Here is a 5,735-nt window from a genome sequence, read left to right as displayed (position 1 = left end):
TTGTGCTGTGTGATAAAACTGCACATTTTAGAGTGGCCTTTTATTGTGGCCAGCCTAAGGCACACCTGTGCAATAATCATGCTGTCTAATCAGCATCTTGATATGCCACACCTGTGAGGTGGATGGATTATCTCGGCAAAGGAGAAGTGCTCACTAACACAGATTTAGACAGATTTGTGAACAATATTTGAGAGAAATAGGCCTTTTGTGTACATAGAAGAAGTCTTAGATCTTTGAGTTCAGCTCATGAAAAATGGGGGCAAAAACAAAAGTGTTGCGTTTATAATTTTGTTCAGTATAGTAGACAAGAGTAGGCGGCTGCAGTGAGGGGAGGAGTGAAATAAGCGCAGTCGAGACGGACAGTTCTGGCCTCTCAAAGTGGAACAAATACCAATGAGATCAAAGGCAGATATCGCGTTATTCTCACTCGTGTGCTGTGTTGCTAATTAACATGATATAATTTCAGTTCTGTTGCTTTATATGAAAATAAATATGATGAACAAGACACTCAAAGTACTTGCTATTTAATTCCATACAAAAGGCGTATTTATCATCCATTTTTACTTTTATACAAACATGTATTTTAGATTTTTATAGAAATATGACAACAATCACATATCTCACACAGAGATCGCACTGTCAAAGTGTTTGGGAATATTCATGCATAATTTAAATACATAATCACATGAAATCAGATATAAAAAACAAAAAATTTTAGAAGAGAACTCAACATCACGGTTGTCTGAACCAATGAGCATTAAGCTGTGTTGTCAGCCAGTCGTTTCCCATCATGCTTTTGGTCAGCACAGTCGGTGGAGAGGAACTGCGCCCGACTGCACAATCCGACACAGACGCCTCGCCGTCGCGAGAATCCGACACAGCCGCCTCGCTATTGTGAGAGTTTTTTGGCACACGTCAGCATGACATCAGAGCAAGTCGGACGTAACTCAGACACTTTTCTAACCGGCATTCATCTCGCAGTGATTGGTTCTGTGCAGATTTTGCTCATCTCAAACGAGCCTAATGGCTTGATATGAGAAAAGGGAAATTATTTAACGAGATTAAAAAAAAAACACTGGGTGGATTTTTATCATTATAGGGTGGTTGTGTACACACACTGCCAACAAACATTTCAGTTCAAACAACTTGTAAAAGTGCATGTAGCATCTGATGACGATGACCCCTTTAAGACAAATTTGTACTGTTTAAAACCAATGTAAACACCACTAATACAGAAAAACACATTTTTGTAAAATAAAACCTTACATATACTGATATACAGTATGTGACAACTTCCCATCAAAGACTATAGAATACCCAAGACGTGTCACTCGTATAGTTTTGAATGGGGAAAAATGCAACGCTCAATATGGCCGCTCAAACGCAGGAAGCCCCGCCTTCTGAATGAAAGAGCCAATCGCTAAGTGGCAACTAAACTAATAAAAACAAATCCAGCCAACACTGAGATCATTCCACACACGCACGAACCTGAGTGACTTCGTGGGAGAGACAGCAGCGCCATCTTGTCAAGTTCACGCGTCAGGTAAGTGCCACTAAATAAATGTTATTTTTTAGACTAAATTTATCGACAAAATCGTACAACATATTCAGTGTTTTTGATTGGATATTTAGAAGTGTTTTGTAAGTTATATGTCTGAAGAAAAGTGGATATTTAAGTTAAGTGGATGTCAAGTTCACGAGTCCGGTAAGTGGCACTGAATAAATATTTGTACTTAGACTGAATTGATCAAAATGTGTATATTAAAAAGGTGTAAACGTTTTATTTAAAACATATATATTTATACACAAACGTACAATATATATAAAAACATTGAATAACCATTGTATGAATTATAAGTCTGAGGGAAATTAACTGTTTAAGTGAAGGGAACGTGGTCTTTCAGCTTGTTTAATCCTTTAATGTCAAAAGCTGTGTTACAATAATGAATTTTAGGTTTAATTTTGCTGCGTTGTATGATATTTTAGTGTTTCCGTGACATTAAAATATATGAGCTCACGCGGTCTTTCTCTGTACTGTATGTTGATGCTTTAATCGAAATCTTTTAAACGTGTAATGAAAACCACAGTAATGTGCTTATTTGAAGTTAACATAGCTCTGTTGAATGGGTTTTTTGCGTGTGCAAACTTTTGCATTTATTGTCCCGTGATGTTAAATTAACAACCAGCCATGGTGAAATGTCACTCTTTTCAAATGGGGTGAATTCCAAACGCCGTTTCTGTTGTAACTTTTAATGTAAAATAACTTACATTTTTAATATTATATATTAAAATCAATATATATTCAATAGTTTATTAATTAAATTAATTATAAATGTAAATATATAATTTTTTTTAAAAAGTGTTACTGTCAGTCAGGGTCCCGCCACTTTGGTTGGTCTTGTCCTGTCCATGTGGTGTGGTGTGTTTTCGGGGCATGGGGTCTGGATCCTGACACTCTTGTTTGGTTTGGTTTCGGTTCAATGTCAGGATCCGATGGTCATACTCCATGTTTGGTCTTTTGTTGTGAGCACATGGTGGGAAATTCTTTGTCCTTGGTTCATGTACTTGTGTGTTGTGTTTTGTTTGAGCACAAGGCTTTTGATCTTGTTCACTGGCTACAGTGTCAGTTCTTACCTATATGCAAAGTAGGAATTAAAAAATATTTATTAGGGAAAGTATATTCAGGCGCATAACCACTCTTTGCATCAGGCCAGGCCAAACGAGCGAGGAAAAGTCTCACTGACCAGATCAACAGTGACCGCAAACAGTAAGCTAGATACAGGAACAGTGAATATAACATGATGCAGAGGCGATTAAAGCAGCGTTAGAATGGAACATGTTGAAGCTCATTCCCATGTATTGCGCTCTGCCGATGGACTCGTTGAAGGCTGCAGTAGTGGATAAATTGGTTGCAGTCGGTCTATAATCTAAGATAAACTAGTTAAAATAATGCATATTCACAGAAGTAAATTTAGTGTGTTTGTTATTCAGAACGAATTTAAGCAGCATAGTAAATGTCAAGACAGTGCGCCTGTGCTTACATTTTACTCTGTTACACAGTTCTACACTGTATTTTAGATTTACATGAATCATTAATTAAATTAATTAATTTAAATTAATGAATCATGTTACATACAGAAAAGGTGGTTTACTCTGCATCTGAGCATTAAAGTGGAAGCACATTCAATAAGGATATGCTAAATGTCCTTTTTGTCACATTACTTAATATTTGACACAAATACAAATATTTGAAATTTACATTTAATAATTCCTACATGAAATTTTATAATTTCTGCATGTCACGGACGTACTTTGTTATCTGTCCTTATTTAACAGGACAGAGTTAAAGACACTGTTAGACTTTGCTGTTATTTTACAGTTACTTACGGCAAAAAAGGCCAGTAAAATTCCATAAATATTTTTTACAGTTAATTACTGTAATATGCACTGCATTATGGTCATTCTTATGTAATTTACAGTAAGTTACTGTATATGGGAAATTGCGGTACTTTACTGTTTACTCAAAAGCAGCAGTGCTACTGTAAATTGTTCTGCTGACGAAAAACATGAATCTGCATTCAATGAGAATTTGAGATAAATTGTACTTTTCTTTCTCCATCAGGGTGTGGCCAAAGATTTCCCAAGGCACCAAACACTGGCACGTGACCAGACTCCTCCACTGCAACTACATAGTGTGTGTGTACTTTCAAGACTGAGACTTTATTGTTTTCATTCCAGGTAATATGTGTAAATGTTGAGTTTTTACTACAATTATAATGTCCTTTATTGTTCTCAGTGGCATCTACTCTAATATTAGTCTTTCTTTCTTATTCCGAGGTAGACTTGGGCCGGTATTCGGTAATGCGATATATCACGGTAATTAATATGCACGATATTGTTATCGTGGGCACTTCTAAATACCATGAATTATTATATATTACAAATTATTCCGAATTTTGAATGCATTTTAATAATACTTTTCCCATCAACTGGTTAAAATGCACAACACCGCTGTATGCTGTGTGAAAGACGCGTGCGTTTGAAAGTGTTTTGATTCTTTATTGTTCGGTCACACTTTACATTAGGGCTTCATTAGTTAACATTAGTTAACATAAACTGAAAAATTCTTCTGAACTTTCATTAATCTTATGTATTCCAATATTTAATAACACGTTAAAATCGAAAGTTGCAACTGTGTTATTTAATGAGCTAACATGAACTAAGACTTGTATTTTTTAAACAAAGATTAATAACTTCTGTAGCAAATGTAGCTATTGCTCATTGTGAATGTTAATGCATTAACTAAGGTTAACTAATGAGGTCTTATTGTAAAGTGATACCTATTGGTCTTTATAGTTCGTTTGCACTTTAATCTGTGTAAAACTTTTAACTTTATAAATTTTTCTGTATTACTTTATTGCATTTAAATGTTCAGTTATTTTTAAGAAAAAGGTTATTAAACCTGTTATACTGTATTATGATAGCACTTTTTTTAAACGAAATTTCAATATCGTGATAATACCGTATACCGTAATAAAAGCATTAGCAATTAATCGCAACATGAAAATTTGATACCGGCATACCCCTATTCCGAGGTCACTGTAGCCACCCAGATCCAGTCTGTATCCAGATCAGATGATCACTGCAGTCACCCGGATCCAGTTCATATCCAGTCCAGATGGTGGATCAGCATCTAGAGATGACCTCTACAGCCCTGAATGTCAGCGGAGGTCATGTCAGCTAGATGAGCTCCAGAGACAGATCCCCTGTGAAGACCCCGTCAGCCATTGGGACAAGACCACAAGAACCAGACGAGTCCTCTGCTCAATCTATTCGATCTAACCTGTGCTGCAGCCTGGAATTAAACCACGCCATGCTGGTTTGGTCTGGCCAGAGGAGAACTGGCCCCTGACTGAACCTGGATTCTCCCAAGGTTTTTTCTCCATTTCTGTCACCGATAGAGTTTTGGGTCCTTGCCTCTGTTGCCTTTGACTTGCTTATTTGGGGATGCTTGACTGATTGCACTATTTGCAATGCTTAACTGAACTGAACAATGAGAGCTAAACTGGATGATGACTTCACTGAATCATCAATGAACTGAATTTATTTGGAAAAATGACTTATTGTCCTCTTGCATTATTGACAAACTATTTTCCCGTTTGATGTGTAAAGTTGCTTTGACACCATCAGTATTATATAAAGTGCTATATAAATAAAGATGACTTGTCACTTGATTTTATATACTGTAACATTTTTTTTTTTACTTCTGCCTCATTTTAAAGATGTAATTGTGAACAGTAGTAATATTTGTAAATGTTTGCTAACATTTAGTTTAGTTTTTTTAGTTAATTAAACAAAGTTTAAACTGAATGTTGCAGTTGTATTACAAATGTAATGTTTGTCAACTGGAGCTTTAAAGGGATAGTTCACCTAAAAATTTAAATTTGCTGTTAATTTACTGATCCTCAGGCCATCCCAGTGTCAGGAATATGGACTGTCTGTGTGTTTTGCTCCGTATGTGCTCTCATTGACCTAGTTTTCCCCTTGTGTGTGACATGCCCATATTTGTTTTTTCCTGTTCCCATTGGGTTTCATTGATTCCAAGTGTGTCTCATCATCCCCTCATTTAGTTGATTACTTAAGCTTATAAAGATTAATAGATATATAATAGATTATTTAAGCTTAAATCTATCTATCTGTGTGTGTGTATATTTAAAAAAAAAAAAAAAAAAAAA

General features: G+C 35.7%; 1 protein-coding gene and 1 long non-coding RNA gene across 3 annotated transcripts in view; one reads left to right on the top strand and one right to left on the bottom strand.

The window, feature by feature from the left end:
• LOC107656000 (receptor-type tyrosine-protein phosphatase delta-like) overlaps window positions 1-5,735 on the bottom strand; it is an 84,527-nt gene that overhangs the window by 55,781 nt on the left and 23,011 nt on the right. The window lies entirely within an intron of this gene.
• On the top strand, window positions 1,480-4,629 carry LOC107656303 (uncharacterized). Its single transcript, XR_001630552.1, has 3 exons — window positions 1,480-1,543; window positions 3,623-3,837; window positions 4,596-4,629. It is a non-coding gene; the product is annotated as an uncharacterized LOC107656303 (long non-coding RNA).

This window comes from Sinocyclocheilus anshuiensis, unplaced genomic scaffold, assembly GCF_001515605.1.
Source record: "Sinocyclocheilus anshuiensis isolate Anshui unplaced genomic scaffold, SAMN03320099.WGS_v1.1 scaffold85, whole genome shotgun sequence".
Classification (NCBI taxonomy): Eukaryota; Metazoa; Chordata; class Actinopteri; order Cypriniformes; family Cyprinidae; genus Sinocyclocheilus; species Sinocyclocheilus anshuiensis.
The sequence above is the reverse complement of the archived record's forward strand: the minus strand, read 5'-3'. Positions and strand labels throughout refer to the sequence as shown.